Genomic DNA, 12,357 nt, shown 5'->3' on the forward strand with positions numbered 1-12,357 from the left:
TTTAGCTGACATTTCATGTAGTTTACTGCATCTATCTGATGTCTTTGTACTAGAAAATTTACATGAAATCCAATAAAATTCTATCTATCTATCTATCTATAGTTTTAGCTGAAGTTTGATGTAGATGTAGCTAAGTTTGCAGTATCTATATAACGTGATTGTACTAGAAAATTAAATAAATATATATATATATATATATATATATAGTATTTTCGATTGCATGCCTAATGCATGCCTACACATAGACATTTCACTATTTCCAACAACTTTGTCTCTACTATCTAGTGCTAAGCGTACTAAAATTAGTCTAGCATTAAAAAGCCAAAGCTTGACAGAAAACTGTTCATAAAGAAACATTAGCGTTCTACTAATAGTTTGACAACAATAAAATGCCGTCTTCCTTGCTATTATCTTCAACATGCGTTTGCTATGAGGATGCCATAAACCAAGAGCATCAACAACGAGTGGTTCAAATAAACTTCCAGTAGCCTTCACCATGTCTTCATGACAGCTGTCCTCCAAAACTCCAGCTTCTGCTGCTGCTTCATCACGATTCGCTGCCTGTATTATATATGAAAGCTGGAGAGAATTTCTTACTGAAACATCAAAGTAAGTTGGCAGCTACGCTGGAAATCCGGGTGAAAAATGTCACCAGGTCTACTTTTAGATGCAGTGTGATAGCGCTGCTCCCGTCGACATCGGGAGTCATCAACAAGAAGAGTGTGAAATAATGTGTTTCAAAAAGGGCGTCGTGTCGTTTGATAACCAAGTTGGTCTTCTGATCTCACCCTAGGAGACGATCACCAAATTCGTCTAACGAAGATTCACAAAAACAAAGATCAGAATTAGGCGAAGAAGGGAAGATGCCAACACCAAGCCAGAATCGTAATGCTATAATAAACTCCCTGCTGTGCATGGCATAGGATTAGGCAATGACCGCAACCAAACCCCAGCATGTTGAGCTGAAATAGCGTTCATCCTTGCATGATCACGAATGCTGGCTTCTTGCTTTAGGTCTGACCAAAGCTTGCTAACTAATAATACTTGTAGATGATGTTGGGTGTCTATTTCTGGTTTGAACTTACGGTCAGGTAATAATTCTGGTAATAATTCTTGCGCAAATATCTTTCCAGGAATATCCGGAAATGGGCTTTGTGAACTGTTAAAAAGAAATGTTCAAATCTGTATTCATCAGACGTTGTGAGAGAGCCCGAGTTGCATTACAGCTTCCCAAACATTCCGCAGAAGAAGATCTACAAGCTTCTTGTAAACCAAGTCCACCTAACCGGATCGGAAGCGTCGCTTGACTCCAACGACTGTCTGTAATGGATGAATTAGAAATAGACTGTAGACACCTGCGTAAAGAAGTATCAAACTCTAAAAGATATTGAATAGTCTTGTCTGGTGACACTGTCCTTAGGAGATGATTAATTTACATAAAGACAGACATGATTGTAGCAGATGTAACTTCATTTGGGGATTCTCTAGATCACAAAGATGTTCTTGGCATTCCTGTACCTTTTGGATCCTTTTGGAAAACAGCTGTCAAAAAAATGTTGACCCGAAGACTGGTGAACCCAAAAATTCTACACCACCCTTCGAAGATACGACACGCTGAATTTCAAGATGAAATTCTGTGTGTGTGTGTGTGTGTGTGTGTGTGTGTGTGTGTGTGTGTGTGTGTGTGTGTGTGTGTGTGTGTGTGTGTGTGTGTGTGTGTGTGTATACACAACTATTACATCAACCCCAACAAACAAGCACCATCCCCAACCAAACCAAACCCCAATTATTCTACATATGTAGTCAAATCCCACATGTCAAACTCAATTTCTAGCAAATATCTACGAATTATCATTCTAGCCTTGTGTTGCCACAATCGAATAGAGAGCTGTTGCAAGAGGTTGGAGAACACTTGCTGTAAATCGATACCATTATAGGTCGTAGTCTTGGCTGCAGTAGTTCTCAACGCCTGAAGACTTGTTTGAGTCCAAAAGACAAAAGAATCCAGCGCCAGAGGGTAGAAAAGTCCTCCACATTTTTATACCGATCGCGTTTTTATTACCCGAGGCCCGGAATTCCGGGTGGGGGTGTAGTAGTCGTTTGATGACCCGACGACCCGACGACCGTATATATAGTTGGTTAGCGCAGATGCAAATGAAGCTATTCCGACCAATAGACGAGAAGTGGTGTCATTACTGACCAATAGGCGAACGTGATGTCATCATGAGGCTCCACCTCTCTTTCTTTGGTAGCTGCTAACGAGAATTCGGCCATCGGGCGTCCGTCCTGTACATGGTGTTTAGTCCTTTGCTTTATGGGTTTAGCACATAGAAGCAACGCCTATAGTTTACATTTGCACGTGTATGTTTCCCCAACAACAACCAGGAGCGAGGGTGTGTAGCTCTACCTGACTTCTAATATTTTGTTGTTCCACAGTGTTTCTGCATAGTGGTTCTGCAGTCTGCCAGCTTGAGTTTTGGGTGTGCGTGGCTGAGCGGCCGTGGTGTTGTTGCAAACATCGCTAGTGTCGTCTTCAACAGAAATTTGGCGCTTGACGGGAATTTGCGAAGGGGAACGTGCATTGTCTATGACAGCGTCTGTTTGTCGTACGAAGCGGCTCGGCTGACCTGTAAGTAGGCTATTGCGTCTCTATTCATTTTTTTGTTTTACGGTATCCAAAGTCAGAGCGAACAGACGCCTAATTAACCTACATGTGCACGTGCATGTTTTCCCACACTGATGTTTTGGCTCTGGGTGTCACCTCATTACAACAACGAAAATTGCGGTTAGACGGATAGCTGTGTAAATACGGTACAGTGCTCAGAAGGCGACGTCTAGATAGAGAAGCGGCACAAACGACAAGACGCCTAGAAAAACTGCAAAAAGAGCGAGACTCTAACATTCCTGTGAGCTGGAAAATCGGTGGTGAGCGGCTTGTTTGGTCTACATGTGTAACCTAGGTTTTCCAACAATACAACAAACAGAACAATTATCACGCCCGTTACTTCATCACGTAAGGCGAAGATTGCCAGCCGGCCTAGCGTCGAGGCTGTCCGACTTGTAACATTTGGCTTGCTCCATCACTTGGAAACAACTACATTTGTAACATGCATTTAGAAACAACGCCTAATCTAGCTGCATTTGTAACGTTCTCACATCTAATTTTGTTACCCACATCATGCGTTTCTGTCATACGATTTTGTCATAGCGCGACTAATTACCTCCAAGGTGCCTACTGGCCGAGGGTTTGCACTTCTAGTGCTTCTTCATTCCTCTTGCAATGCACGGTACATCTCTTGGTCTGACCCTAAACAACAGATCTCCAAACCACCATATACAGGGCACAGATCGTTTTATAATTTTGTAGGGGAACAACGTTCCCCGCGACCCCACGTCTATTAGGCTTGAGTGTCCAGCAGGTCATCTCCCCCCCCCGCGGCGGAGAGAGACCGGCTGGAGACATTCGCCACTCAAACAAACCGCCGACTTTCTTTCCTCCAATCAGAGTGCCGTTCAATGTTTGTGCATTCTCAAGCGAATAGTGCTGTTGAACAGCACAATTGTACCATGGTGGAAGCCCTGACTAAAGTAGTCAACGAGGTCCAACATTCCTGGTCCTACAAACTTCCAGAGGTCAACCTGGCCTACGATTCTGCGCTTCACGACAGCATTGGGGACACCCCTTACAGGGTAGGTTTCTTGTTGCATCCGACTGCGTTCAGCGACCGTGCCAGGTCACCCCCACCATGTCTCCGCAGACATACACTGCGCCCGCCGGGTCGTTACCGAAGACGTCTACCGCAGTGTCACCGCCTCAGTAGACGAGTCCACTGCCAAACAACGTAAATACCACACCCACGCGTCCATCACCAGCCGTACGAGCCGGGCAGCAAGATACTTCTCCGCCGCCCACAGCTTCGTCGGGGCCACGCCAAGTGCCTTTCCTTTTCTTGGTCTGGATCGTATGTTATCGTCCGGCGATCATCTCCAGTCAACTACGTAATTCGACTGGCCAACGGCGGGCGAAGGTCCTTCACGGTGCACTACAACCGGCTGAAACCTTTCGTCGACCGTGACCACGCCTACAGCTCCAGCCAGATGACGCCTCTACTTTCTCCAACTGTACCATAGCTCCATCAGACGATGAGGGTGACGCTCTACCTACCACCGCAGGAGAATCGACCTCCACTCTTTCGCGACGCACTCGTCAGCGGCCACGCTGGCTGGAGGACTATGATCAACTATTCACTTCAGACTCAGACACTTAGTACTATAGTAGTCCGGGACGGACTTTTGTGGGGAGGGAGTAGTGTAGAGTAATACGGTCGTCTTAGTGCTCCCTTTCATTCTAATTAAATATGAATTAATTGTTTCAACCAGCCATGCAGTCAGTGGACAGAAGTCAGTTTGACATTGGCAAGTGACGTTGGTGAGTGCCTATTACTTTTTCATGTGCTCAAGTGTACTGTCTTTGTACAGCAACAATATCTTTCAAAACAAATGTAACATAAATAACATAGAGACAGAAGAAAGCAAATGACCAAATCCAAATCTCAATACAATTACATATATAATATCTGATGTACTATGTTACTTCTCCAGTATCAATAAGATTTGCAAAGGTCATGATTAGAGTTCATCTCTCTCTGTGCAGTTTGGAATTTCATCATCCACAGGTACAGATCTGTCTCCAGTATCATTAGGACCAATTTTGACCATCTGATCATCTAGTAAGTCTTCCAAGTCATCTACAATACCTGATAGTCTGTCTGAAGCCTAAAGAACACAAGCTTCTCTTCACCATCAACAATTCGCATATATAATTATGGTAATGGTAACCTCCTGGTCCAATCTATCTATATCTAATGTAGTTACTAAATTTTCGCCATCAAAATCCAATATATCAAACATCTAATAATAACACGTGTGTAAACAAGCAATCAAAGACCTATCACAATACATACCTTTTGAACCAAAACACTCATGTCTCTTACCAAGTAGATCGTTTTTGTCAGGACTTCTTTCCTCTAAAGCAATCAAACTCATGTTCATCATTTAAAACATTGCACTGCAACAATCTAACGTTTTGTAACTTCAAAGTAAGCTCATCAAGTGTAAACGCTTTGTCCTCTTGAACAAGATCACGAAAATAGTGTCTAAGTATGAAACATTAAAAACAATACATACTAGAGAAACAAATCACTTGAGGGCTGGTCACCATCACTATAATACAATAATCCGACACAATTTATTGTAAACCCAAAGACATGAAAACATGCCAGTTTGTCTGTGACCATCCAACTAAAAGTATTCATTCTTGCAATGTATCTGTTTTCATACCTCCACCCACCTCATCCCCACCTGCCTTTTGAAAGTTTTCTGTCTGAGTTTGATGTTTATATATGACAAAACAAACATTCACTATTGCATATTAATACATCCTTTCTACTTCTTTGACTGTTAAGCCCTGTCCATACTAGACCATATGGATCCCGATCGCAGATAGCGAGCATCCACACTGCACTTTGAAGAGATACCTCCCCCCCATTTTTGATAGCACGTGACTGATAACCAATGTGTACGTGTGACTTCTTTGCTTGTGAAAGTGTTGATACAGGGACGTAACGTGAGCGAGAACAAAGACGAGTGAGGAGTGTTAGATGTTCCGACTACACGCGTAGCGTACGTGAAGGTAATGCCCACTATTTCTAATTGGATTCAACCGATTGTGATCTAAACCATCTCGCGATGTGGATTGGATTTATCACGATCGGATTGTGATCCAGTTGCCAGTGTAGACAGGCCTTTCATTCAAAAAAGGCCATTATGAAATGTAGCAAACATTAAAGGTGCCCGCTCATGATTAACCACGCACGCGCAGACACACCCACGCAAAGTTGAAATCTTGCCTTTATGCACACATTTATCCATTTACCAGTTTGAGATAACATGCTGTTGAACGACAAAGCGATTTCTCGATCTTTTTTCTTGTTGCACGTGACCCAAAAATGGGTGGAGCACAGAGCGCGATGGCATCTGAACAGACATCTACCATGTATGAAGTTGTAGACTGGCTTATCAGTGGATAGTCTCCGGTGAACAGAATAGTCCCCGGTGAACAGGATAGTCCCCGCTATAGCGTGGACTATTCTGTTCACGGCGACTATCTTGTTCACAGGCGACTATCCTGTTCACAACGACTAGAGTTCTGCATGTTCACACTAGCCATAGTGTTTACGGCGACTATCTTGTTCATAGGCGACTATCCTGTTCACGACTACTATTCTGCATGTTCACACTAGCCATACAGTGTTCATGGCGACTATCCTGTTCACAGGCGACCATCCTGTTCACAGGCGACTATCCTGTTCACAAGCGACTATCCTGTTCACGTGAACAAGATAGTCCCCGGTGAACAAGATAGTCCCCGCTAGTAGCGGAGACTATTCTGTTCACGCGACTATCTCGTTCATAGGCGACTATCCTGTTCACGACTACTATTCTGCATGTTCACACTAGCCATACAGTGTTCATGGCGACTACCCTGTTCACACTAGCCATACGGTGTTCATGCACGGCGACTATCCTGTTCACAGGCGACTATACTGTTCACGACTGACTATACTGTTCACGGGTGACTATACTGTTCACGGCGACTATAGATCTGCATGTTCACTAGAGCTTCTGTTCACTAGCTAGACACTTCCTACAATTCCTGTTGGACGTCTCTAGATGGGAAGACTGACTCAAATATATTTTTATGTTTTAACAGATGTATCAAAGTAGATAATTAGTAATTATTTACAGCTACAATAGCATATAAGTGCACAAGTGTTATTTGAAATAGTGCACTGTTAATTAATTAATTAATTAATTGGTTTTGAGACTAGACAGATTTTTCGTTGAATTAGATAGACTATAAATAAAGATTGGATGAACAACAAATGTTTTTGCAAAGTTACCGTTAATGTAATTCCAGTAATTGTTGTAAATGAACCTTTGATGTGAGAAATTGACGAAGAAGCATGCACCAGACAGTCTATAGTCACGTGACGCGCGTGTGCTGCACGGAGGAGCGAGGCAAACGCGCACATTGATCACCAATTTAGAGTCACGATTTCAAGTTTGCATGGGTGTGCCTGCGCGTGCGCGGTGAATCGTGAGCGGGCACCTTTAAACACATCAACTGAAGAACAATCACCTCATATCTGATGGTCGTAAAAATTGCTCTCCCATCTTGTCCTTAACTCCATGAAAATTTTCATGAAATGCCTGAAAGTGATACTTTTCGATTGTATGATCACCACTAATATACGAATAATTGCAATCCGACACATTGAATTCAATCAATGGTGACCAACAAACATTCACTGCAATATTACGATCATATGAGCGTACATAGTGATACCTGTCCAATGACATTAACTGACACAAAGTACATATAAATCACGCAAAACTAACCATTTATAAGGGATGTACACACAGTCCCCAGCCTTCATTTGCACATAGTAGAACTCTACCTCCTTTAAGCCCAAATACCTTATCAAATGCACACTAAACACAAGGTTTACACAATTCATTTATTAAAAAGTTCATACAATACATTTAAAAATAAAAGTCCTATCAGACTGACTAAAGTGTTCCAATTTGCTATTGTACTACTAGAGTCAACAATAACATAACAATGACAACAACAATAATGACAACAACAATAATAACGACAACAATGACAATACAAGGACAATAACAACAACAACAATCTTGTGGCATAAACAAATTATTTATAGGAACATGCTCTGGCACAGCTGGACTTCACGTCATTCAGCTTTTAGCTATAGTCAGCAACAAACCCTGACAGGTTTTTACCCTTCTTGGTTTAATGCTCAACAGGTATATTTCACAATGTGCATGCCATTACATTTGCAATAATAATATAATGAAAAGTATGGTGTGCACCTTGCAAATATTAGTAATTAACAGTAATCATGCAAACATACCTGTCTGTGTCTACAGATGAATAGCCACTCATTCTATGATCCAAGACTACCTACAAAAAGTACAGTAGAGTGCCACGTATCAAGATGCCACTTATCAAGATCCACCAGTTATTGAACAGCACATGCCCTTCACATAGTCACCATATGGCCAAATTTGAGTCGTACAAATTAGAATCACAAATCAAAACCACAAATCAAAGTGATGGTATACTGCACGGACAAAATCAGTAAGTTCTGCATAAACGCTATGACAATTGCAGATATCTACTGTATATGCTACATAAGTAATGATAGCCACCTCTAGTCATAATGCTTCATCCCAATTACCAAATCAAATCACTTATCCAAATATCCTCCTGTCCCAACCTGCTGAAATAAATGGCAGCCTACTGTGTTACTGTTACTAAGCACAATGAGGTTATCTCATAAACAGCAACTGAGCATTCAGGTAGACACATGTTTACACACACACACACACACACACACACACACACACACACACACACACACACACACACACACACACACACACACACACACACACACACACACACACACACACACACACACACACACACACACACACACACACACACAATGGACAAACGTTCAGCCCTCCACGTCTTTCGACGTCGACCTTGAGGTCAGTTGCGGAGATAGATCCCCCTGCCTCTAGAGACAGGGCCTCCATTCGCTAAGTGGAGTCTTGGGGCCAGCGCTACAATCCACCTGGAGCTTGGCCAGAGTCATCCAGGGGCACTGACAATGGCGCAGCTCTGGGACTGGACACCAAGGCCCACACGTACCCGTCTGCTGCATGATGTTGCTGCCAAGCCAGCGGTCTTGTCCACCCCAGGCAATGACCAGGTACTCATTGATACTCTTGAGTTGAGAGAAGCAAGTGTGGGTGAGTTTCTTGCTCAAGGAAACTGCGACAGTGTCACCTCCACCAGGATCGAACCTTCAACCCTCATCACGGAATACAAGATCCCGGATGTCATCACCAACGCTCTACCATCTGCTCCACCGCTCTACCATCTGCTCCACCGCCCCACCACACACACACCTGGAACCTGGAATTCCGCCATACCCAGTATGGGCTTAAGCATCGCAGAAGTTTTCGCCAAGAGGAGCAGTCATTGGCTTGTGACGGGTCAATATTCAATGACACCAGGTCTCATTGAATGGTAACAATCCACCTGTTCTTTGCACCATGCTGAGGGCGTTTCACATTATGCAACTTGCTTCTCAGCAACAACTTTTGTGGATGACAGACGTTCATCCGTTGTAAATGACCAAGCCACTGCAATCTTTGACCATATAGTAAAACTGGCATCACTAGTGACCTAAAGACTCTCAGTTTTGTACACGCACGCACACACACACACACACACACACACACACACACACACACACACACACAATCAAATCTAACCTAATCAAAGAAATCACTCATATACTAAAAGTACAACTGTCCACTAGGAGACAGATCAGTTCTTGTGCACTCTAAAGTGGCTGACCAGTCTGATGCAAGACGTGCACAGTATACCACAAACGTTACAGACATGGTCAGTAACTGGTGTAAGGGTTGCTCATCCTTGCTGCGTCTCCCCTGTTGAAAGTAAGCTGCACCTTCACAAATAATCTTTCACCAACCAGGTCTATTGCTGGCTAGGTTACTTACCCAGTACACTGATGTTACACAACTTGAAAGGGGCTCTAAGGTTGTTCTTAAAATGCTTCCTTTGGCCCCTTACACCATTGCTCCTAAACCCAGTTGACCGTAAAAGACCTGCTTTGAGAGACATGCCCCAACCAGCAAAGAGAGCTTAGCACTATCATGGCATCAATATTCGAACAGTTGGCTTACTTCAAGATGTTGTTATTAGTTTGTCAATCTTGCCAGTTGACACCAGGATAAGGCAGAAGCAGCATTGATGGTACTTTCCAAGAATTTTGAGATGTCATCTATAGACATTCCAGACTCCAAGCCACACCGGAGAGAAGGCAAAACCACTGCTTTGTACCAATATTTCTGGTAGTTCTTATACCACTCTCATCAAAAACTCTATCCTGCAAGCTACCAATTGCAAAAGGATAGCTGGCAGTTTGATGACGGTGTTTAATTTCAGCATCAATATCAGCCTTGCCAAGAGGAAATTGTCCAGATAGTGGAAACTCTAAACATTCTTTAGGACAGCCCTGTTGTCGATCTCCAAGTAAAGGTAGTTTGGTCCTTGACCAAAAACTGGCTGGTAGAGAATCTCCGTCTTCTTTACCTTGGTGGAGAGGCCAAGTTTCCAACACGTGTAGTCAAAGGCATCAAAATGACTTGAGAGATAATCGTCATTCAGGCACACACTGTAAATCCAGAAATTCTCGTACTCATGAAATTTTAGTTATTTTCGTACAGATACCTGGTTATACTAAAATAATACAAATACTAAAATCTATACATAGATACACTTGAATTTGGCTACAGTACAGTACCGATGTCCCATATGAAAATAACATGTGTACTACTTCATGGACAGTACTAAAATTTATGACTATGAAATTTCTAGATTTACAGTATACAATATCATCAGCACACTGAACTTCCATCACAGACATAGTATTAGTCTTGGGTTTTGCTTAAAGCCTGCTCAGATTGAAGAGACCTCCATCCATCCCATAAACAACCTCCACCCCTTCTAAAAGTTCTATTCCGTATTAGGTGAAGATACTAGTTGATATAAATATAGAAAACAGAATTAGTGGACTCACACAGTCTTGCTTTCTGTCAGTCTGCACCTAAAAAAGCTCACTATCACTGGTGTCACTGATAACTTTTACAAATATGTGATCATGGGGACGTCTCAGATGACACAAACTTTTCAGAACATTCATACTTTGCCAAGATCTGCTACAAAGCTTCTTGGTTTACTGAGTCAAAGGCTTCTGTCAGGTCTCTGAAGGCTAATTATATACCTATAAGTAAAGCGGCTGGTATTGTTTCCAACACTTATCCTGCAGCTGGCAGGCCATAAAAACCATGTCAATCATTTCTCTGTTTGCTCTGAGACTCGAGAAGAAATTCTTCTCCGTAAGGGTGTAGACGACTAGTCAGAATTCAAGCAATGATCTTACCAGCAACAGCAAGGAGGAAATTCCATGACAAATTGCTACAATGTGATTTCTCCTCCTTTCTTAAAAATTCTAATAGTTTCCACACCTCTTAGGTCTGGGTTATTTCTTCTCTCTGCCAAATGAGTAAAATGAGATGATGAAAGTAGCAAGTGAGTTCTTCTCCTCCATGTTTACAATCTCTGCTGGTATTCTGTCACCACCAAGAGCCTGAATACTCACTGAATCCTTCAGGAGAGTGCCACCTTTATCTTCCACACATATATCATGCCCGCCTGCCAAAGACAGACTAATTTAAGACTGCCTTGGTGGCACCAAAATTCTGTGACTGTGTCATGCCTATTTGTCTTTAATCCCACCATTTGTCTTTAATCCGGCATATTTGCCTTGATATTCAGCTTTGATGGTCTGATGGGCTTTCTGTTTGTCCTCGTTGGTTGGGTCACTTTGTCAGGCACAGAAGGCCTTCATCTTTTCTTGTATAAGGTATCTAATCGTAGTACTGTTATAATTAAACTTTCTCGTCCTGGTGCTTTCTGGTGCTGTAACTTACGGAGTCTTCACTGCTTGAAAGAATGGCTGCTTTCAGTTCGTCCCAGTATGTTGTCAAGTTATCACCTTGAACAGACAGAAGATTGTGGTGGAGGGAACGCTGCAGTTGTTCACACATCTCGAGATCTTTTCAGTTTGTCAACACTGAGTCTCCTCCTCACTGGTTTCGCCATCTTTTGCCTCCTTCGACAAACATTTAGAGAAAGAATAAAGCAAACAAGCCAGTGGTCAGTCCAGTAGTCATCTGTGCTAGTGATTGCTTTGGTAATAAGGCTTCTTGTTGGTCACGTGCCTGATCGATAACATAATCAATGAGATGCCAATGTTCAATCTAGGATATTGCCAAGTAGTCTTGAATATATTTTTCTGGCAAAAAGAGTGTTGGTTATTATGAGCTGGTGTTTGTCACACATAGTCAGCAAGACTGTACCTTTCGAGTTGCAGTTTCCTACACCAACCTTACCGATTGTCCCTTTCCAGAGTTTGTGCTCTCTTCCTACCCTCACATTAAAATTACCAAAAATGACAACTTTATTATCTTTAGGGATGTTTGAGAGAAGACTGTCCAGTGTTGAGGAGAACACACACACGCACATGCACATGCACACAAATGGCATGGTACACAGTGCAAAGAGATGATCTAGCAGTTACCTTGTCTTTGTACTTTGGATATTCAATTAAA

The sequence above is a fragment of the Corticium candelabrum genome, chromosome 11 (assembly GCF_963422355.1).
Source record: "Corticium candelabrum chromosome 11, ooCorCand1.1, whole genome shotgun sequence".
NCBI lineage: Eukaryota > Metazoa > Porifera > Homoscleromorpha > Homosclerophorida > Plakinidae > Corticium > Corticium candelabrum.